Source organism: Coptis chinensis, chromosome 4 (genome assembly GCF_015680905.1).
Source record: "Coptis chinensis isolate HL-2020 chromosome 4, ASM1568090v1, whole genome shotgun sequence".
Lineage (NCBI taxonomy): Eukaryota > Viridiplantae > Streptophyta > Magnoliopsida > Ranunculales > Ranunculaceae > Coptis > Coptis chinensis.
This window is the reverse complement of record NC_141459.1, coordinates 15,670,407-15,695,035: the sequence shown is the minus strand read 5'-3', so window position 1 is coordinate 15,695,035 and position 24,629 is coordinate 15,670,407.

Here is a 24,629-nt window from a genome sequence, read left to right as displayed (position 1 = left end):
TAGGTACTAGCAGGATGCTCCCATCTTCTAATCCATAAAGGTCTACCAAGATATGTTCTTCCCATGTTGTCTGTAAGTGTAACTCCCTTTCTGGCAGCAGCATCAGCAGAGAAGTTTGCTTCTCTCCAAATTGGAGTGATGACAAACTTTTGTAGCATATTTTGGACATGTTTCCATCTGTGCATAAACCGCATGGCAGCTGTGACGATCTAAAAGCCTGGACGCTTCAGAGTCTGTTTCAAAGAAATAAAGTCTCGATCGACTTTGTAAGTGTAAAGGGGTGTTTTGGTTTTCCTTTAGAAGTAGTGAAGAGAAAGGGGAATGGGTTGAGGTTTTTGGAGAGACCGAGTTCACTGATGAGCGAGCTGCCTACTTATCCTCTCTTGGTTTTTCAGGGGAGAGAGGAATCAGGTCTCACGTAGTTCAAGTAGGTAGTATTTATAGGCTTGTGGAAGTGTCAATCTTAGAGACACGTGTATCTCTTGCACACGTGTAAGGTGGAGATTGTGAATGAGTGTTGGGCTGGTTTTAGTATAAGTCGTGTGCTGATTGGGAGTTGGCGCGGTAGTCCCTATTTTCCGGTGGTGGAAAGTACAAGTAAGATTTTGGTAATGATTACCCCTGGTGGTGACTTTATCTGAGGCGTTCTGTCTCTGGCCGTTTGTTCGTACTGAGACATCTTTGTTCGTACCACCTACATGAAAGGAGCTGCTCACAGATCGGTCTTGGAGGTTGGTGTCTTGGGTTTGCCTATGCTGCGCGCGTATGTCTTCACAAGGGAGCTGCTCACAGATCGGTCTTGGAGGTCGATGTCCTGAGTTCGCTTATCCTTCACGTGTGCGCGATATTCCTTAATGAGGATATTACTCCCCTACACAGCCCCCTCTCAGTAGATTGTTTATGTCCGTGGAAACGATCTGCTGAGAGAAAAACGGAAGAAGGTGTGGAGCATGAGCGAGCTGTGGTGGACGATCCGACTGGGATGCCGTAAATTTTGAATCATGTGGCATGTTGATTTGGCGGGAAAGGGAAGGTAGTCCGTGAGTGGCACGTGACAGAATCATAGCAGTTGGTAAAGAGACGTGTCGCCGCGTTATTCGGAACTCCTGAAAAGACAGGTCCTTGGAACACGTGTGCGGGCTAGGGCATAGGCTGTAATCATAACTTCTTGGTAACTGAATGGGCGGTTTGTACAAAATCAAATTTGGGACAATCAAAAAGGTATTTCCTGTTTCCTTCTCCGCAAAAACGCAAGCTAGGGTTTCTCAGGTGAGTGCTTCTGCTGCTGTTATTTTTTCATTTTCAATTTGCTTTCCTCTCGTTCAAGTGTGATTTGTTAAGTAGGTAGGCCAGTGTTAGGTTGTAAGGTTTAAGCTTGAGTAATTGATAAAAAAGAAACGTTATAATGTCTGATTCTGATGACACTCGATCGGAAGAGGTTCGTGAGGTTTCATTAAGTTGTGGAGAGTATGAGGATGATAACGAAGAATCGGTGAGTGTTGGCATTCAGACTGAGTTGGATGAGGAAGTTAGGGTAGATGAGGGTAACACTCGATCTGGGTCAGAAGGTGTCGTGGCCAGTACGTCAAGTCGAGGGGAGATGTCGTCATCAAGTGAGTTGCCCCTTAGAGCGATAGATCGTCGTGCTGCGAGCTCGTTCCCCAAACTGAGGGCAGCTTATGAGATCAACATTCCTGACCTGGAGATATACGAGCCACAGTTGAGTGAAAATGTACGTAGTGAAGAGTACAACCCGCCGAATGGGGGGTAATCATCTGTGAGGGCCAACTGAGAGCGCATATGCAACTACCGTTCTCAAAACTGGTGTGTGACTTCCTTGCTCATTGTTGGAAGTCTCCTTGTCAGTTCGTTGGTAACACCTGGCGATTGTTTAAGGTGTTTGACCTGTTGAATGCGAGTGGGGAATACGACATAGGGGTATCCGACATAGTTGAGCATTATGTTGTGAGGCGATCTGGTAATTTGAACTTTAGTTTACAAATAATGACGACGCGTTCTGCTGTGATCGACGATGTAAGCAACGAGGCCTGGACGAAGAGGCCGTTGCTGCTAGTTGGCAACTACTGTACTAACGGATGTAGGTTGCAAACTAGGATTTGTAACATATCCAGTGGGTAGGAATATTTTTCTTTTGTCGCTTTACTTAACAATTGATAGTTATTCTAACAGGCCCATGTTTTTGCTTTGTCTGTAGATTTTTCTGTGAAGACGCGAACTGATCGTGGGGAGATAGAGAGGTTCGCGTGGCTGACTCAAGCAGAAAAACAAGCGAAGTTGCCCGAGGTTGCTCATTTCTTTGTGGAAAGGGGTGGGCCTGCGATCCAGGAAAAAAGAAAAGCTCAAAAAGACCGAGCTCGAGGTCGGACAAAGGCGAGAGGTGATGGAGGAGCGTCGACAGTGACTTGGTAACGCGGGAAGATAGGAATCGGGCTCATGGCGGCGCGAGACGACCTGCTAGAGGTGGTGCCTCAGGGGCTGGTGGGTCGAGCTCCCGACCTGAAGGGGGTTCGATCGATGCTCCTGTAGAGTTGGAAACGGTGATCTTCAACCCTCGTGCAAGGAGCAGGTCGGAGAAGAGACGACGTGACGCCTCTGAGCAAGACGTTGTCCGAGTTGCGAAAGTAGCGCGGCACGCTCTTGGGGAAAGCTCCAAGCACAGGGGGCGGTTCTGATGGTGGTCTGGCTGGGGCTACCGTTGCTCGCCGGAGTCGGGCGCGACCGGAGTAGGTCATGGACTTGGCCACTTTTGGGGCGGGGCCTAGTCTGTCTCGACGGGGGCGTGAACCCAGTCCGCTGGCAAAAGCAAAGGCTCCCCGCAAAGCGAGTGGAAAAGCTGTTGTGGTTGCTGACGACCTAGAGGCACAGTTTGTGTATCTGGACGACCATGGGGCGCAACGAACTGTGAAGCGAAGTGATTGTAGCTTCAGGTCGAGTAAGGTATCAGCCTGTCTATTAGAACAGATAGCTCTGGACGGCAACCGTAGAGAGCTGGATGAGAAAGGGCTAGCTGATAACCTGAAGCGAATGGAAATTGCGCAATGTTTGGTATGCGGGTTTGTCTTCTTTTGATGTAACTGTTCACCTATACACGCTGCTATGATTTGGTTATTAATCATATATGTGTAATTGCAGCTGGTAAGTGGGTTTCAGAAGTTGAAGGAGATTGCTCAGTTTGCGGATGCAGATAGAGAAGCTGTCCGACGAGCTGAAAAATGTTCAGGAGGCCGCGAAGATAGAACGCGAGGAACTGGAAGACCTGAAGAAAGCACATCAAGCTCGAAGTCGACCAAGATCTTTGAAAGATACCGGGCCGGAAGAATTTGAGGCAAAAACTAGGGAGCTAAAGAGAATGTTCTGGCAGCGACTGTGGAAATTGGAAGGCTGAACGATTATGCCTTACACTGCAAGAAGGTTGCTCAGGACGCCACAAAGGCCTATGATGACTTGAATGCTGATTTTGTGGAGCTGGAAGTGGACTATAAGGCTCTGAAGGAGGAGCAAGCACGCTGGATGTCTTGTACCTCAGTGGAACAAGTGGAAAGAGATGTTGGTGGCATTCTTGCTTCTTCAGTGATCATTCCAGAAGCCGTGGTACCGCGAGCTGAAGCTGCTGCGTATGATGTGCTAATGAGTTTGAACTTTGATGGAGTGTCGGTTGTGGTGGATGGGAGGGATGCTGAAATTGATGAATCGCTCGTGCCTGGAGAATTAACTGTTGTGCCTAGAGAGGACGAGCTGTAAATTTGTTTTGTTATGCTATCAGCTTATAAGCTGTGATACAATAGAGCTGGTTTCCTGGGGTAACCTGGGCAGTTCGTCTTCTTGTGTTTATGTGTTATTACTGTGAACGATTTGGTACCCCGTTCTGGTTTGGGGTAACCATGTGATGACGAAGATTGTTTAGCCGGGTTGGATTTCCTGAGTAGTCTCAGCAACTCGGCTAAAGAACGAATGGTAGTTCAGGTCTATTAGAACAGGTCGTTGTATGCTTATATGCCATGTTTATTGTTTGTTTCTAAACTGTGCGTGTGTGCCGCTTGCTTGATTGTGTTTACGAATGATGATACTGCTATAACTATGCATGGCTGTTGTGCTGCGGTGATAACTGCATTGCCAATAACTGGTAAGCTTGTATGAGCGTCCTGTTGTTAACTTGTCTTCAGCTGTTTGGTGACGCTCGGAATGATGCCACCAGATCGCTGGGCTCTCGTACATAGAGCAGGACAAATTGTGTTGTGTTCAGTGCCGCAGACGGCAATATTCCCTCATGTGCGTGACACGTGTAAGAAAACGAGCGGTTCAAAGGACATAATGATGGCGGGCAGATGGCGTTTGGCGTCTCAAGGTAATTATGAGGCGCTTAGGGAAAAGACGTTTTATATTAAATAAAATGTTCGCAGAACACCAAAAGGCATTTGCTTGGCTTCTTGTCTTAGCTCTTCTCTGCCCTATCGCTGTGCACTACCCTCGTCGCTGCTTCTACAGGTACGTTTATTTTTCGTTGTGAGTGCTACTCCGTTGAGAAGGATTTGGTGTATAACTGTAACTCATTTAGTAGTATCTCTGTTCTTAGGTTTGACCATGGCAAGGTGTCACCCATATGTGAGAGGAGAAGGGAGTATGAGGGAGATGTCGCCTCTGATAATGGAGGAGATGGAATTTGATCCTCATGTGCATGGTGATCGTGGTAAGAGGAAGGTTACTGCTGTAGGAGCCAAGGATCACAAACGACCTAGGAGAGCTGGTCATCCAGCTGGCGGCATTGTGTTTAGGTCGCCCAAACGGGCGGCGGTAAACCGATCGTCATCTTTCGCGGAGCGTAACAACTTGGGGCAAAAGGTCGCCAAGTCATTTGGTGAGTTCGATCCCCGCGAGGTGGGGATGTGGGGAGCGAATTCTACTACATGGGGAAGACGGGGAAGAAGCGTATGGTGAAACGCTCAGGTTAGCTTCCACTCGGCACCCATAGCGACTAGCGTTCTGAAGGGGATCGTATTGGATGGTGACAAGGCAGAGGTGAAAGATGAGGACATGGAGACGCTGTTGGGGACGATGGACATGGCCGCTTGTTTGGTGAGTTTCTGACACGCTAAGTTGTTGCATCGGTTTCCAGGGCAATCTGGCTCTTTAACTTCGTTCGTTAAGTTTCTTGCAGGGTATGATAAATTAAAAGATGTTGTGCAAAACACCGAGACTGATGATAACCCTCACTTCGAGCTGGGGTGTATACGAGTTGCGTGGGGAGCTGACAAGAGGAAGCTAGAAGTGATGACCACCAAGTACCAGAATGTTGCTGCCGAGAATGCTGCATTAGTGATTGATATGACTGAGCTAGAAAGGGAACTAGCTGAAGTGACTGCTTATGCTAAAAAATGCCAAAAGGTGGCGCGCAAAGCACATGAGGCGTATACCAGAGCCTGTTTCGCATTTGCCGCTCTGGACGAGAAGTATGGCCATACGAAGAAAGTTTAATAATCGCAGGAGCGGGGGCAAGGTATGCGGCGTGATCTTTGAGATCTGCGCAGCACACCGCTTTCTACCGGTAGCGGCACGGAAGATAAGCATATCTTGACTGATATTTGATGATGCGATCTACCTTTGTCCAAGTCAGCAAAATATTGTAAGTATTGTTTGCGTTCTCCTCTCTTATATGAGAGTTAACAATAGAGTTGTGTCTTCAGGCTTGCCTGAGCAGTTCGTCCTTTTGGTACAGAGAACTGGTTTCCACGGAAGTGGCAGTTCGATACTTTGTTAAATTTATAATAGACACCGATCTGGATTTTCTGGGTAATCCCAGCAGATCGGTGGATGTAACTGTTGTGGCGGTTGGTCACATATTGCTACTGGTTGTGCTCAGAATGCACGTTTTTGCTTACTTGTTTATATAGCTAGCGTCCTGCTTATTATGCATGTGGCTTAAAATAACTGAGGAGCTTGAGATTTAGTTTAGAAACATGATTTGCCTGTGATTAGCGTTGTCTTTCTTGTTGATCATGTTATAAGAGAAGAGACGTTAGGAGTATGCTAGATAATCTGAGTCTAGAACTAAGAGTTCTTCCCTAAGTGTATTGCGATGAGTCTTAGAAGTAAGAATCAAAGGAATGCTATGTTCAGGCAGAGCGTGTGGGCTTGTATAAGCGTGACGCTCATGGAGAACGCTTTCGTATGGTCGACTCTAGGAGTATAGGGTGTTGTCGATAAACGAGGCTCTAGGGGGGGGGGTTGTAAAGCCTACGAGCTCCAGAGAGCTATCTGCTCACGGAGAGCGTTCTCGTGTACTCGATCCTAGAAATATAGGTCCTCGACGTGATAAGAATTGGAGAGGCTATGGAGCATGTAAGCTCCAGAGAGCTGTCTGCTCACGGAGAGCGTTCTCGTTTAGTCGATCCTAGAAATATAGGTCCTCGACGTGACAAGAATTGGAGAGGCTATGGAGCTGTGAAAGCTCAGAGTCGTCATGCTCCGCAGAGTCGCGTTCTCGTTTAGTCGATCCTAGAAAGATAGGTCCTCTACGTGACAAGAATTGGAGAGGCTATGGAGCCTGTAAGCTCCAGAGAGTTGTCTGCTCACGGAGAACGTTCTCGTTTAGTCGATCCTAGAAAGATAGGTCCTCGACGTGACAAGAATTGGAGAGGCTATGGAGCCTGTAAGCTCCAGAGAGTTGTCTGCTCACGGAGAGCGTTCATGTTCATGAGAGCGTATGGTTCATTTGGCGTGTTGGATCGGTAAAGTATATCTTGGGTCGGTGCTTACGATCTAACTGTATGACTTTTTGATGCAAGTAAATGGAATACCTTGTACTAGGTAACATAAGAAATTTAACCTTGAACTTACAGTGCTTGAAAAACGGAATATACAACAACAATGGTTTTATTGATAAAATCTTTTCAGCAGATAAGTATTCCAAGGGCGAGGTAACAATTTCCCATCTTGAGTTTTTATCCAGTATGCTCCGTTGCCTACAACGTGTTCTACGATGTATGGGCTTTCCCATGTAGGGGCTAATTTGGAGTCGTCTTGCGTCTTTTTTAGCACTAGATCGCCAGGCTGGAAAGATCGAGGATGCACCCGTTTATTGTAGGAGTTCTTCAGAGTTTGCTGATAAGATGCGACTCTGATGGCGGCTAAGTCACGTCGTTCTTCTAGCAAATCGACCTCTCGTGCTAAAACAGAATCATTGTGTCCCATCTCGACGAGCTCGGACCGAGTCGTAGTGACTGTCAGCTCGGTGAGAATGACAGCTTCTATGCCATAACACAAGGAGAATGGAGATTCGCCTGTACTGGACCGAGCTGTGGTGCGATGAGCCCACAAGATGTTCTCCAACTGGTTCGGTCATTAGTTCTTATTCTTTTCAATCTTTTTCTTCAAATTTTCTAAGATGGCCTTGTTGCTGGCTTCTGCTTGACCATTACTCTGAGCGTATTGTGGAGTAGAAAATGCATGAATTATCTTCACTTGGCTAGGAATTCTTTAACTGTTCTGCCTTTGAATTGGGGTCCATTGTCCATCACTAGTGTATGTGGCAAACCAAATTTGGTGATGATGTGAGTCTAGATGAAGTTTCTGACATGTGATTCTTTGACATGTGCTAAAGGAATGGTCTCGACCCACTTAGTGAAATAGTCTGTTGCAGCTAAGACGAATCGAAAACCAGTGCTCTTCTGTGGGACGAATGGTCCCATGATGTCCATACCCCACATGTGAAATGGCCATGGGCTTGCTATATTGATCAGCTCGCCAGCGGGCTGAATGATGTTGTGGCTGAATGTTTGAGATTTTAAGCACTTGAGGACGTATGCTTTGGCATCGATCTGCATACGGGGCCAAAAGTAGCCTTGGGAAATTGCCTTGTGGGCTAAAGAGCGACCTCCGGCATGGTTTCCGCATTCTCCTTCATGGATTTCGGCAAATATCAATTGGCCCTACTCTGGAGTAATGCATCGCAAGTGTGGTCCACCAGCAGATTTCCTGAACAACTTATTGTGCAATAAGCAATAACGACGTTCTTGATATAGGATTTGCTTGCTTTGGCACGTTCTGCAGGGAGTGTGCCATGGTGGATGTAGTCCATGATAGGCTGCATCCATGTCTGACTCAACTGATCTTCGGAGAGAGGGAACAGATCGGTTATAACTAGGGCATGCTTTCGCACAGTGCAGTCGGTCGACTACTTCAATGAGGAGTTGTCGTGGAATGCAACTCGGTGTTTGAGTGGCTAAGTAAGCTAGACTGTCTGCGTGACGGTTCTCATCACGCAAAAAATGATGTATGGTAGATTTCTTAAAAGAAGGCAATAAATGATGAACGACCTGAAGATACTTCGAAAGGTTACCTTCATGGGTAGTGTACTCTTTTGCAATCTGGCGAACGACCAGTTGCGAGTCACTAAAGACTTGAAGTTCTTGCACACCGAGCTGTAGTGTCATACGAAGGCCCATGATCAACGCTTCGTACTCCGCCTCGTTGTTGGAAGATGCGAAGTTGAGTTGAACTGACTTTTCGACCATAGTTCCATCGGGGGACACTAAGACGACCCCGATGCCACTCCCTCCATGGTTGCTAGAGCCATCTACAAAGAGAGACCAGATTGATTTGACACATTCCTTTGCGTCTGCGAGCTCCATTTTTGGTTCCCAATGTGGGTCCTCAACAGGGAAATCTGCTAGGAAATCGGCGATGACTTGACCTTTCTGAGAAGTGCGAGGTACAAACTCCATGTGGTGTTCACCGTGTTCTTCGGCCCATACTGCCATACGAGTAGTCTTGTTTTCTTTGTGGAAGATCTTCTTCAAGGGGAGGTCGGTCAGTACTTTGATCGGATGTGCTTGAAAGTACGGCCTGAATTTTCTTGCCGAATACACCAAAGCAAGTACGGCTCTTTCAAGGAAAGAATAATTCCTTTCCGCTGGCGTGAGCGTCTTACTTGTAAAGTAGATCGGCTTTTCTGAGTTGTGCTCCTCTTTGAAGAGAACTGAGCTGATGGCGAAGTCTGATATTGCCAGATATAGCCCCAGTGTCTCTCCATCTATTGGTTTGGCTAAGACGGGAGGCGTGGTGAGGTATTCTTTGAGAGTGGCGAATGCTTGGTGGCATTGATCGTTCCATGAGAACTGCTCGTCTTTTTTGAGGAGTTGTAGGAACAGGCGACACTTGTCTGACCCCCTGGATATGAATCGGTTGAGTGCAACGACCATGCCTGACAACTTCTATATCTGCTTCTTTGTCTGTGGATCAGGCATGTCTAAGAACGCTCGGATTTGGTCTAGATTGGCTTCGATCCCTTGCTGTGACACCTGATATCCTAGAAACTTTCCGGAGGACGCTCCAAAGAAGCATTTCTCTGGGTTCAACTTCATTCGAGTGCGGCGCAATCTGGAGAACGCTTGGTCAAGGTGACTGAGGTGTTCGCCTGCTTTCTAGCTTTTGACGACCATGTCGTCTATGTAAACCTCCATGGTCTCTCCTAACATGTCCTGGAACATGTTTGTTACTAGACGCTGATATGTCGCTCCAGCGTTCTTAAGGCCAAACGGGAGAACGTTGTAGCAATAAATTCCTTGCTCGGTAATGAACGAGGTCTTCTCTTGATCTTCCTCAGCGAGTGAGATTTGGTTGTATCCACTGTACGCGTCCATGAAGGAGAGAAGTTCATACCCATAGGTCTGGTCGACAAGTCGGTCAATACGAGGTAGGGGAAAACTATCTTTTGGGGTTTCGTGATTGACATTCGTGAAATCGACACATAGGCGAACTGTTCCAGTCTTTTTGGGGACCGCGACAATGTTCGCGATCCAGTCTGGATAGTCGACCTTTCTGATGAAACCGACCTGCTTGAGTTTGTCGACCTCGTCGTTAATGGCTTTTTGAAACCGCAAGGATAAGCGGTGAGGTCGTTGGCGAACTGGTCTAGCATTGGGGTTTACATTTAATCAATGACATGCTACGTTGGGATCGATTCCGGGTACATCGATATACGACTAAGCGAAAACATCTTTATTCATGGCCAAAAAGTTTACAAGTTGGGCCTTGAGTGTAGGGTCAAGGTTAGCCCCTACATATACAAACTTGGGATCATCATCAGTTCCTAAGTTCACTCGCTCTCTGTCGACCTGTTGAGGTGTTGTCTTGGGTGGTGATGCTTCTTCATATGGTGATACTTTAGCGATCTGAGGGAGAGTGAAAGTAGTCGCCCGAGCTGGATCAGTGTCTTTGGTGACGAGAACAGGGGCTGGAATGGCCTCTGTGATCATGACAGCAGGGGCTGGAGTGACTGCCGGAATTGAGATTTGTTGTGCGACACATGGCGGTGAGGCTATTGGAATGCTAACTGGTGGGGCAACAATAGTGGAGGTGACCTCTGGGGTCGTGACTGCTGTGTTGACAACAACTGACGCGACTTCTCGGATCCGTCCTGATGGATCGACAATGGTTGGGCTGACTTCTGGAGTGGAAACAGACAACTGCATCTTCTTACTGGAGCCCCCAGCGTGCTGTTTTGATGCATTGGCTCTGACCTCGGCAAGCAGGTCGTTGGCCATGGTATAACTGGTGGGCTCGTTGCTTGTGTGGATTGGTCCACTGTTAATCCTACTTTCTGACAAGATTTGGTTACAATGATATGCTTCCAGTTGATTGCTTTTCAGCTCCATCATTCCTCTGGGGCTTGGGAAACGGAGAACTTGATGCAATGTGGACGGTACATCTTGCATTTGGTGGATCCACCGTCGTCCTAGTATGGCATTATAGGACGACTTGATGTCCAGAACACTGAAGTGTGTATTGCAGCTGACTTTGTCCTCTTTAGACCCTACGGATACTGGAAGGATGATGTCACCGATAGGGTCGGCCCTGGAGCCATTGAACCCATAAAGGGGAGCAATCGGATCTATAAGAACTGACTTGGGAAAACTCATTTCTTGGACGGTGTGATAGAATAAAATGTCGCACGAACTCCCCGGGTCGATCAGGACGCGCTTTACTGTCCAGTCGCTAATATTGACGTGGACGACCAATGCATCGTTGTGAGGAAGGCAGACCTTGTTGAGGTCGGCCTCTGTGAAAATGATATCTTCGGAATTGCAACCTGAGCTGCACGGAGCGTGTGCTGCCTGGGAAGTAAAATGATACACCTCCTGAAGAGCACCGACACGAGGTCTTTTCTCTCTGGATGAGGTGACGGAATCATCGGGGAAGGTAATCATGTGAATGGTTCTAGCATTGTCACGATCTGAGGAGTGTTGTTCGCTTAAGCTAGTAGTAGAAACGGTCTCTGGGACGTCCTCTGCTGTAGGGGCGAGCTTGAAACTCTTGGTGGTGACGGCGAGGTGGAGATCGACTGCGTACTCGGCGAGCCATGAGTTTATGGCGCAAATCACCGTCGGGGAATGTTGGTAATCTTGTTTAATATGACCGGCCGATGAGGTCACGGAAATAGTGCTTAAGCCCCCAGCACGCATTGGTTTCATGGCATTTTGCTTTGTGGAATGCGCAGTAGGGCTTGTCAAGTCGATCTATTGGCTGCCTCACATCTGGTCGGAAGTATGAGGCTCACTGGATCTTGTCCAGTATGTAACTAGGGGAGCGTGTCAAGACAAATGAACTCTCGTTGTTATCCCGCCGAAGTACCGCCGGTGCCGCCGACTGGATCGCTTTTTGGCACGCGGGATCGAGACCGCTGCCACCTCCTGGACCTCGGCTAAACCACTGGACTTCAAACTTTCTTGCAACTTGATATACTTGTCGACCCGGGCATACAGTTCGGACAGCATTTTTGGGCGGTCTTTCATCAGTGATCTGGAGAGGTCGGTATTACGCACTCGACAGGCGTTAGAAAATGTCAGTGTGGCAAAAGACTCTTTCAGTCCGCTTTCCATACACAACAGTTCAGTCTTGAACCGTCCTAAGAATTGGCGAATGGTTTCATCTTCCCTAAATGAGAGCTGGAACAGCGAATCAAGATCCGCCTTCTTTCGTTTGTTGTGCACGTATTGGCTAGCAAACAGATCAGTAAGCTGTTCAAAAGTTTTAATAGAATCAGGTTCAAGAGAGAAGAACCAATCAAGTGCGCCATCCTTGAGACTGGCCGGAAATAGTCGACAGTGAAGATGATCAAACTCAGGAGAACTGTAGAGGGCCAGACTTTGAATGTACCGAGCCACATGCTGACCGGGGCATGTGCTGCCATCATACATTGGGAAGCGTGGCTGGATAAAATCTTGAGGAGAGGGTTTATTGAGAACCTCAGCACTGAACGGAGACGCGCGGTATGTCTTGAGCATCTTTTGAACAATCTGGGTCGCATCCTTTCTGACTGCACTCTGACCTATCCTATGTGATAATTCGTTAATCTGTTGATTAACCTCGTTGATGCCGTTCTCCGCAACGTTACCGACTGGCTGCTGTTGGTAAGCGTCTACTTGTGCTCGTAAAGCAGCATTTTCTTGCCTGAACAAGGAAATGCTCTTGTTTGTTAAACCCAGCTGGTCTGCGAGGTTTTGAACTTGAGCTTCGAGGCTGACCATGCTTCGTGGGCTTGAGAATTGTAGGTTTTTGAGTTGGGTTAAGGTGATTTCTTAAGGAATCGAAACCACAGACGGCGCCAATGTAAAGGGGTGTTTTGGTTTTCCTTTAGAAGTAGTGAAGAGAAAGGGGAATGGGTTGAGGTTTTTGGAGAGACCAAGTTCGCTGATGAGCGAGCTGCCTACGTATCCTCTCTTGGTTTTTCAGGGGAGAGAGGAATCAGGTCTCACGTAGTTCAAGTAGGTGGTATTTATAGGCTTGTGGAAGTGTCAATCTTAGAGACACGTGTGTCTCTTGCACACGTGTAAGGTGGAGATTGTGAATGAGTGTTGGGCTGGTTTTAGTATAAGTCGTGTGCTGATTGGGAGTTGGCGCGGTAGTCCCTATTTCCCGGTGGTGGGAAGTACAAGTAAAATTTTGGTAATGATTACCCCTGGTGGTGACTTTATCTGAGGCGTTCTATCTCTAGCCGTTTGTTCGTACTGAGACATCTTTGTTCGTACCACCTACATGAAAGGAGCTGCTCACAGATCGGTCTTGGAGGTCGGTGTCTTGGGTTCGCTTATGCTGCGCGCGTATGTCTTCACAAGGGAGCTGCTCACAGATCGGTCTTGGAGGTCGATGTCCTGAGTTCGCTTATGCTTCACGCGTGCGCGATATTCCTTAATGAGGATATTACTCCCCTACAATAAGCATATCAAAATCAATCAAATCCTTTGCATTAATTGAACAAACCATTTGTGAAATATATTTATTTCCGAAACATTCTACATAATCAATCAAAACTGATTCAAGATTCTAATTTCTACATATACTGGTATATATACATAAATCCAAACTGCTAGTGTGATACATTTTGCACATACACACTTAACTTCAGCACAATCAGAAAAGATCAGGCTGGACAAATATAAAGTAAATGATGTTGAAGATAGATAAATTTAATGTCGAGTACAAAGTGAAAAATATGTGGAGTGATAGTGCAAAGATCAATATGTGGAATGTAATAATGGATATAAAAATATTTTCCAACACAAAAAGAGATAATAGTTAACGAAATAATGCAATGTTTTCCAACAAAAAAGAAAATGAAAAAAATAAGGGTTAGATAGTAATACCCCCCAATTGCAAGATCCAACGGTCAGATTTCTTCATCTGAAAAAAAAAAATCATCCCGTAGCTGTTAGATCTTGCAATTGGGGTATCACTAATATTTTTGAAAATGGGGTAACACTAATTGCAACTATTAATGGGGTAAGTCTAACTAACCCAAAAAATCCCAAAAAATAATGCACGGTCTTTTATTCTAGGCATTGTAATCTTTGATTTGGGTTTAATCTTAGAATTCCACAAATCACCAATATATGTACAGTGTAACATATTCATCTTCTAATGATGATAGTGCACCAGTGTCTTTCTTTTTTGAACTCCATGAGACAACTCCTGAACCAAGACCACTAGGGCTTTTCCTATCATTCACAAAACTAGCCCAATCGCTATCACTAAAACCAATCAAGCCAAACTTAGGAACTGGTTTGTACCAAATTTCATAGTTGCTAGTTGACCTGACATAACGGAGAATCCTCTTTGTAGCTCCAATATGATGTACGGAAGGACTATGCATGAATCTGGAAATTAAACTCACAGAGAACATAATATCTGGGCGAGAGTTTGTTAATAAGTACATGAGTCCACCAACCAAACTTCTAAAATAAGTTTCATCAGCCTTCACAGTCCCATCATTAATAGACAACTTCTCACTGGTGTTCATCGGTGTAGAAGACGTCTTACAGTTCACCATATTGAATTTCTTAAGTAAATCCACTGCATATTTCTCTTGAGAAATAAAAATGCCGTCAGGAGTCTGCTGAATTTGAAGACCCATAAAATAATGCAACAAACCCTAGTCAAACATATCAAACTCATGCATCATACTGTCCTTGAACTCTTTGATAAGACTGCTAGAACTGCTAGTGTATATAATGTCGTCCACATAAACACAATCAAACAATAAGAGTTTCAGTACCTTTGACCTTCACGTATAAGGTTGGCTCACTTTTACTTTGGTTGAAACCATGACTTTCAAAATAAGAATCGAGTCTGTTGTACCATGCTCTTGGCGCTTGTTTAAGCCCATAAATTAAAGTGTCTTTGTCAGTTTGTACACTTTCTCTTCCTTTCCTTCGACAATGAACCCTTGTGGCTGTTGAACATATATATACGTCTTCATTCAAATAACCATTGAGAAAAGTTGATTTGACATCAAATTGATATACACGCCATGTCATTTGAGCTGCTACTACGAGAACAAATCTAACAGTTTCAAACCGAGCAATCGGAGAGTAAGTGTCGAATAAATCTAGCTACTCCGTATTGTTGCACATACCCTTTAGCCACGAGCCTTGCTTTGAACTTTTGCACTGTCCCATCAGCATTGTACTTAACTTTGTAGACCCATTTCATCCCCAATTGCATTTTTTCAGGTGGCAGATCCACAAGAATCCATGTCTGATTTTTTTCAATGGCTGCCATTTCATCTTGCATAGACTGCTCCCACTCTTCTATTCCTTCCGCTTCTTCATAACACGAGGGTTCTGCAGCCATAAGGGCAAAAGTTGTATCATAAATATCCTTCAAGCATTTAAACTTACGCGGAGGTATGTCAGTATCAAGTGTAGGATCATATAGATTGTTGCCTATTCTACTTGCATTCCTTGAACCCTCACTACTTGAACTCCTTGAACTCGAGTTAGATGACAGAGATTATAACACCCGGCTATTTCTATTTATTATTTTTATAATATATGATTAATGTTAATAATAAGAATAAATAAAATAAAAAAGGATAAATATTAGAAAGAGATAGGGTAAAGAGGATAAACCCCATTTCCTTGTTTTGGGGGTTTTTTAAAACAAAAAGGAGTTCACACATAGAGATTATTTTTACCCAGAGAAGAAAAGAAAAAATAGAGGCGGAAAGGAGAGTAACATCAATGAGTGGTTGTTGTTTGAGAGTAAAAAAGAAAAGGTTTCGAACGAGGAAGATCGTCTTCTTCACGCGACAGTCGTCTTCGGTCTTTCGGATTCTTCCGCTTTCGGAAATCTAACTGTTCGGTTTACAAACAGTGAGTAGTCTAAACCTTATTTTCATATAATTGATTTATTACTATGGTTTAGATTAGTTGCGTATTTAATTCTCTATAATGATATAGAACTTTGAGATCGAAATTATTTGTTTAATCAGAGACTTTCAGTATATTGAGTTACTGGCACCAAAAGTTTAGCTTTGATATATAGGTGTTGTTGTGTTCAAGAGTACTTGTATACGGTAGTGAGTAAACCATGTGTTTATTGATTGATTGGTAGTATTATATAGGCCTGCAACTGTTTTGAATGATGTGAAGTCATTGGATTCATGTTATAGGGTTTTGATTTTCAGAATTTCAGAATTGTTCTTAGTAATTTAAACATAGAAAATTCGTTTGTGATCTTTTTTTATATGAATCTAACGCCTGTCTACTTTAGACACGCATATCTACAACTTTCATGTTTTGTAAAATTTCATATCTAGTCGTTTTGCATACTGAAATTTAAGTTGAAGTCTGATGTAGAAACTGGGACTGAAACTGAGCAATCTGCAGCAATAAAATCATATAAAATAAAATATTTACTCTTTTGTGTTGATTCCAAAACCATTAGAATCTATACTTACAGAGGTACAACCTCATACTTTGACCCAAGTTCATACTCGTGTTTAAGATTATGAAAACTGACTTCAATATATGATAACTGTTTGTGCACATATTCTAGATATGTTGCATTGTAGGAAGTGTATAGGACACTATACTTTGTAGATTTGTGCGAAACCAAAACCAAATGAAACCTTAGAGAGTCTTTTATCCGACGCAGTGAGCCTCACTTAATTTGGATGAGTGACGGAAAAGATATGACTTCGACAATTATATGCGTCAGAAATTCCATTTGTCAAAAAACAGTTTTCTGCATAGGGTTTGATCACAAATTGCATAAATCTAGGGGGAGAGTTAGAGTTTTTGTAAAACATGAAAAGGTGAGTTTTATAAGTCTTCTTTCTAACTCAATTGGCCTCATCATATTCCGAGGTCTGTGGAGGTAGATATGATGTCTAGAAGTTTGCAGAAAAACAAAAAGGCCGTAAATCAGTTGCGGTACCTGCGTGTGTTCTAACCTAGTTTTTGTATACTTAGAATGAGATTGAGTATTTTTGTAAAACATTAAAATAAAAAAAAAAAAAAAAAAAAAAAAAAAAAAAAAAAAAATCTGTGTGTTAGCTTTTCAACACAAAAAGCCTTGATGTATTTGGACACCTGTGGAAAGAGTTGTTCCATTCTGAAGATAGTCCGTCAGAAATCCAATTTGCTGAAATTATGATTTTTTTCCGTTTTCAACCTAAGTTTTCTTTTAGATGGGCTGAGGTTGGGACTTCGAGTTATACATGAAAAAGTATGTCTACATACCCTAGTTTCTAAATAATTAAGTTACATGTCATTTGGATGAATATAGGAAAAACTATAGCATTGACTATGTGGCTGATAAAAACTACAAAGGCTTGATTCCAATCTTGAGAGATTTGAATCGTAGGCAGCTTTGAGCAAAAGTGCAGCCACTACACTATACTATATTATATATTAGTTATTAGTTATTAGTTATTGTGATAACTATATGTGTACAATGTTAGTACTTAATTGTGTACGTGATTACGGTAGTTTAAAATGTATTCCCGAGACATGTAACTAATGCGTTATTTCTGATTGAACTTTTTGATATCTAAGATTTATATAATTGATAATGAGGTGAGTTGATTAGTTATTGTGTTTGGAATCTTTAGTAATGAATTATTGTTTGAGACGATGTTTGTTTTGTAATAAAAATATTATAATAACTAAGAACTCTTGAGTGTTAAAATCCGGTGTAAAAGTGTCCGGTGAAAATTTAATGTGTCACCCACATCTTTAGATCTCTCCACACCTCTTTGATGAATGTACTCCCTGGTTGTGATTCTTCTCATTCTCATAAATAGACAAGTGGTTTTAAAAAAAAATATTAGCTTTATGTATGAGCGAGTTATTGGATATGATTGGTTGTGTATTATGATATGATACATATGATTTCTTATGAAAGAATGTAAATATTGTTAACGTGATATAATTGATACGGTGGGGTGATATATTATGTTAGATTGTATATTCTCATGGTTATGGTGAGAGAAATAGATGTACGAATTAAATGTTTAGGTTTGGGAAACCTAACTTTGTTTTGCAGGAGGGTAGGACTTAATGATATTTTGTGGAGGGACGCTGTCCTACCCTTATACAATAGTGGATATCAGTAAGATTTAATTCAATTACTAAGTTATTATAATGAGTTAATATAATGGATGACTTGCTTGGGAAGAAACTATGTCGGTTGAAATGACGGAACTACCTGTCTTTCAAGCTGAGAATGGTTAAGTTATGGGTACATATAAAGTGTTGTTTGAATAATTTAAGTATGAAACTATTTTATATTTTCAGTCTTACTCATACCAGCAAATTCAACTTGCTGACCCATGTTTGCTTTGTTTTGCAACGTGGGTGTGTTCTTGGAAACATAGATGGTGGAACGCAGCGGATGAAGACGCTTGATTGGGATTCGCTCTTAGAGTTTTACTGGTATAAGTTTTATGATCGAAGTATAAAATCTTGATTTAAAACAGATGTAATAGAGTTGTTTAGAAATTTTTGAATTCGTATATTAAGAGTTGTTCTTTTGGTTTTCTATTGATTTCAGTTTTTTTTATATCGTGTTTGATACAGGGTATTGGGTTTTGTTTCACCCCGAGTTTCTAGATGATTGATTTTAAATATTGTCTGGAAATTTTGGGTGTGACAGAGATGAAATTGAAGAAAGGAGGACTCATATGCATGGGAGAAGAACGCTGAGGTGAATTCAAAGGAGAAGCTCAAAGAGGTGTACTGGAACCACTCATCTCCTTTAACTGGTCCGACTCTACTTGGTCTTCAACAAATGGCACATTCGGTTTGTCCTTTGCTTCCCGATCCCAGAAACTTTTCTCATCGAATATAACATCTCGACAAATAATAAGTTTCTTAGATTCGGGATTATAAAGTCTATAACCCTTCGTATTAGCACAATACCCAACAAAAATGCACTTCTCACTTTTCTTGTCAAGTTTGCTATGAGAACTTGAATCAATCAAAGAATAAGCTATACATCTGGAAACTTTTAAATAACTCACATTTGGTTTACGATCTCACCATGCTTCATAAGGAGTCATGTCGCCTTGACCCTTTCTTTGGAGAAATATTGAAGAAGAAACTGAGATGAGGGACACTTACGCCTAAAAAATATTAGGCAGCTGCTTTTTAGTTAACATACTCTGAGCCATCTCTACCACAGTTCTATTCTTCCTTTTCGTGACCCCATTTTGTTATAGAGTTCTCCTTACTGTGAGTTGTCGTTGTATACCATATTGCTTGCAGAAAGACTCAAACTCATTGGATAGAAATTCTCCTCCTCTGTCGGTTCTAAAAGTGCGCTCTGATCACATGGCTGCTTTCTTTCTCACAAAAGTTTTAAACTCCTTAAACTTGTCAAATGCTTCTGACTTATAAGAAAGAAAATACACCCAGCTCATACGAGTATAATCATCTGTAAAGAGCAGAAAATATCGACTTTTTCTGAAGGAATGAGTACGTGTTGGGCCACAAATATCTGCATGGAGTAGTTCTAAGGGTATATTTGCTCGCCATGCTTTACCTACTGGAAATGGAAGACGGTGCTGCTTCTCGTATATACAACCTTCACATACATCGTCAACACAAGTAATAGATGGCAAACCAAACACGAACTTCTTCTGTCTTAATAACTTCAGCCCATTAAAATGGAGGCGTCCATACCAGAAGTGCCACAATCTGGAATCATCATTAGCATGAGCAACAAGTGCATGTTGGAGTTATCCCTCACATGAGGAGAGAAAGAAGTTTTGTTTGCATGAAGAAGTCTGAGCACGCGCGCTCAGATTGGTCTTACCCAAGGCGTGCCCGCGCCCATGCCGTGAACAAGAAACAGTACGTTGAGGGCGCGTGCGCTCGACATTGGCCTTGCCAAGAGCGCGCCGGCACCCATGCCTAATTTCAGCAGAATTCTATTTTTGTGAAACCGCGAGTTTGCAATATAAGTTGGGGTTTTTGGCAAAACCTAACACACGAACCAAGGCAACACAAGAGAGAGAAAACCCAATCTTGAAAGCAATAAGGATTGATAGATAACCTTTACAGATAGACAAACCTGTAAAGAGAGAGGAACGATCTAGTAAGGTGAGAGACTGAAAGGAGTGATTGTAATCTTCATTCCCACTTTATAAAAGGATTAACTCTTGTGGAAGTAGGCACCATTGGCCGAACCACGGTATATCTTTGTGTTGTGGTATGCCTATTATTCTCTTTACGTTATTATCTGTTGTTAATAGTTATTTAGAGAGTTGGGCATGCTAGGTTGGTTGTATTGAATATTTAGAATTGTCTGGAGATTGTTGTTGGTTCAAATACAAGTTATCTGTGTAGTATGGATCGATTGATATCGTTATTCTCCAACAAGTAGTATCAGAGCCTTTGTTAGATTAATCTAGGTTATTATCCAAATTTTGCTCGGAAGGTGTTTGACAAAATTCCTGAGAGAAGATTTGAGTTGAAACAACTTGTAGAGATGGACCATTCTAGAAACACTCGCATGATTAGTTTGAATAGAGCTAACTACACCATCTGGAAAGCCAAGATGGAAGACTTGCTATATTGCAAGGACTTGGCACAACCCATTGAGAATGGGGGCGTAAAACCAGACGTAATAGTGGCGGTTGAGTGGACCAAACTTAACAGAAAAGCAATAGGGTACATTCGACAGTGGATTGACGACAGTGTTTTCCACCATGTAACCCAAGAGACTACTGCTTTTGGCTTGTGGAAAAAACTCGAAGACCTCTATGAGAGGAAGTCGGTCGGAAACAAAGTGCTGCTCATTAAGAAGTTTTCTAACACGAAATACAAAGAAGGTTCTTCAATGTCTGAGCATCTTAATGAAGTACGTACAGAATACCATCAATCAGCTACATTTGATGAAGATTAATATGGGAGACGAAGTTGAGGTTTTGTTCCTATTAACCTCCCTACCCGACAATTGGGAGACATTAGCAGTTTCTCTTAACAGAGCCGCTAAGGATGGAATCATTTCCATAGAGATGGCTACCGGGATATTGTTGAATGAGGAGACAAGAAGGGGTTCACGAAGCAACTCCTCTCACTCAGATATTCTTGTCACAGAGAAGCGGGAAAGAGGTAAGAGCAGAAAACCATCTCATTCTAGAGGTGATGACAGAAGCAAATCTAGGGGTAAAGCTAGAACTCCTAAGGCAGAGAGATAATATTACTATTGTGCCACCAAGGGTCACTTCAGGTACGAGTGCATAACACTGAAGAGGGATGAGAAGAATAATTGTGTACATTAAGACATGGTACAGAGGAACGGAAACACAGGTAGAGATACTACCGCACTAGTCGACGATGGTCTAGTGGGAATTGTGTCAGAATGTGGTGTGTGCTGTCTTAGTACCTCATGCTAGAATACAGAGTGGGGGATAGATATAGGAGCATCCTATCACGTCACACCACATAGGGAATTCTTCACTACCTACAACTGTGGTGATTTTGGTGAGATAAAGATGGGTAACAAGGGAGTCTCAAAGATTGTAGGCATTGGTGATGTTCATGTAGAAACCAATGTTGGCTATACCTTGACACTCAAGGATGTAAGACATGTCCCTGACATTTGGCTAAGCCAAATTTCCGCTGGGAAGTTAAATGATGATGGCTTTCTAAACTCGTTTGGTAACGGGGTGTGGAAACTGAGCAGAGGTTCCATTGTAGCTGCTAAAGGGAAGAAAACGTGCTCTCTTTACAAGACACAGGCTAGTTTGTGTAAAGCAGAAGCAAATGCGGCAGAAGAAGAAGCTTCCTCCGAGCTATGACATAAGAGAGTATGTCATATGGGTGAAAAAAGCATGGAAGTTCTTGCCAAGCAAAAGGCCTTGCCAAACATTAAAGGTATACATTTAAATAGATGCACTCATTATTTGGTAGGAAAGCGCGCAACACAGGGTGTCTTTCTAAAGATTCCCGTCTCACAGAAAGGACAATGTCCTTGAGCTAGTTCACACTGACTTATGTGGTCCTATAAGAGTAAAGTCCCACGGGGAAGCTTTATACTTCTTGACTTTCATTGATGATGCATCAAGAAAGATATGGGCATATAGTCTGAAGACCAAGGATGAAGTACTTGGCGTGTTCAAGATTTTCCATAGTATGGTAGAAAGAGAGACAGGGAAGCCTTTAAAGTGTATTCACTCAGCTAATGGGGATGAGTACATTAGGCCGTTTGAAGAGTATTGCCAGAGTCATGGGATTCGTCATGAGCAAACCGTTCCCAAGACTCCGCAACAAAATGGTATAGCCGAGAGGATGAACCGGACCATTGTAGAGAGGATGAGATGCATGTTGTCTCACTCTAAGTTACCTAGAAGTTACTGGGTAGAAACAATGCGTACAACCATGCATGTGATCAACTTATTGCCGTCAAAGCCTCTGAATAGTAATTATCCAGAGAGAGTATGGTCTGGCAAAGATGTTGATTATGGATACTTGAGGGTATTTGGGTGCAGGGCAATTGTTCATATTCCCAAGGATGAGAGATCTAAGCTTGATGACAAAGCCAAGCAGTGTATTTTTCTGGGTTATGGGGATGAGAAGTTTGGCTACAAACTCAATGATCCGATTAACAAGAAGGTAATCCAAAGTCGAGATGTGTTCTTGGAAGACCAAACCATAGCAGATTTCAAGGAGGGTGAGATACGACAGGCTTTCACTAATGATCTTGTTGATTCAAAACTAGAAGTTCCTACTATGGAACGTGTAGAAGGCATTGAGAATGTAGAGAACCATGAGTTTGAATCTCATGATGATGATGATCCTATTGCTCATGATGGGATATAACCTATTGATATAGAAGATGCAAATGAAGTGCATGAACCACCACCTGAGCAAGAAGAAGTGCATCCTCCTGAGGCACCAAAAGATGGGGCAAAGAGGTCTGACAGAGAGAGACAAGCTTCAACCAAGTATCCACCACATACGTATGTTTTACTATCTGATGGTAGAGAACTTATATACTATCAAGAGGCATTTGAAGGTACAGACAAGGAGAAGTGGTTGAAGGTCATGCATGATGAGATGGATTCTTTGCATAAGAATCACACTTATGAGTTAGTTGAGAAACCAAAAGGAAGAAAAATTCTCAAGAATAAGTGGATTTACAATAAAGTCAAGCATGAGGAGAATAATCCACACCCAAGGCACAAAGCTGGACTTGTTGTGAAGGGATTCGGTCAAATGAAAGGTATTGACTTTGATGAAATTTTCTCTCCTGTAGTAAAGATGACTTCTATCCGGGTGGTATTGGGTATGACCGCAAGTATGAATCTAGAGGTTAAGCAAGTAGATGTCAAGACAGCTTTTCTTCATGGAGACCTTGAAGAAGATGTCTACATGGACCAGCCTAGAGGGGTTTGAGGTCAAAGGCAAGAAACACCTAGTATGCAAGCTGATAAAGAGCTTGTATGGGTTGAAGCAGGCACCGAGACAGTGGTACATAAAATTTGATTCCTTTATTGCGAAGTAAGGATACAAGAAGTCTGCTTCCAATCATTGTGTATTTGTTCATAAATTTCCAGATGGAGATTTCATAGTGCTCTTGTTGTATGTGGATGATATGTTGATAGTTGTCCCAAACATCAACAAAATATCCAAGTTAAAGAAAGACTTGAGTAAGTCCTTTGAGATGAAAGATTTGGGTCAAGCAAAGCAAATACTTAGGATGCGGATCACTCGTAACAGAAAAAGTGGGAAGTTGTGGCTTTCTCAAGAAAGCTACATTGAGAAAGTGTTGAAGAGATTTAACATGGATCAAGCGAAGCCAGTCAGTTGTCCGCTTGGTGGCCAGTTCTGCATTACCAAAGATATGTGTCCAAAAGGTGAGCATGAGCAGAGTCAGATGGAAAAGATTCCTCATGCATTTGCAGTGGGCAGCTTGATGTATGCAATGGTGTGTACAAGACCGGATATTGCTTTCGTCGTTGGTGTTGTAAGCCGATTTCTATCAAATCCGGGTATAAGTTCTGTCAAATCCGGATAAAGAGCATTGGAAAGGGTATTAAGTGGATATTGAGATATCTCAAGGGAACTTCCAAATCGTGTTTGTGTTTTGGTGAGTGTATGCCCTTACTTGAAGGTTACACTGATACAGACATGGCAAGTGATGTAGACTCAATGAAGTCCACCTCCAGTTATTTGGTTACTTTTGCAGGGGGAGCAGTTTCTTGGCAATCTAAGTTGCAAAAGTGTGTTATCTTCTCCACTACAGAAACCGAGTATATTACAGCCACTGAGTGTTGCAAAAAGATGCTATGGATGAAGAGGTTCTTCGATGAATTAGGGATAAAGCAGAAACAGTTTGTAGTGTTCTATGTGACAGTCAGAGCGTCATCCATTTAAACAAGAATTCAAGTTTTCATTCTAAATCCAAGCACATATATGTGCGTTATCATTAGATTAGAGAAATACTCGAAGACAAGCATTTGTGTATTGAGAAGATCCATACCGACAAGAACGGGTTGGATATGATGACCAAAGTCTTATCGAAAGGTAAGTTTGATGTTTGTTGTGCTACCGCAAGAATGGTAGTACACTCCTCCTGTTGATTTGGAAATTACATGGAGGTATCCCCCCTCACTGTTCGGGAAGGGGAGATTGTTAGAGTTATCCCTCATATAAGAAGAGAAAGAAGTTCTATTTGCATGAAGAAGTCCGCGCGGCGGCGCTTCAGTTAGTCTGCTTCTTGGCGCGGCGCTCATGCCATCTTTGTGAACAATAAACAATACGTTGAAGGCGTGCACGCTCGACATTGGCATTGCTGATAACGCGCCCGCGCCCATACCTAAT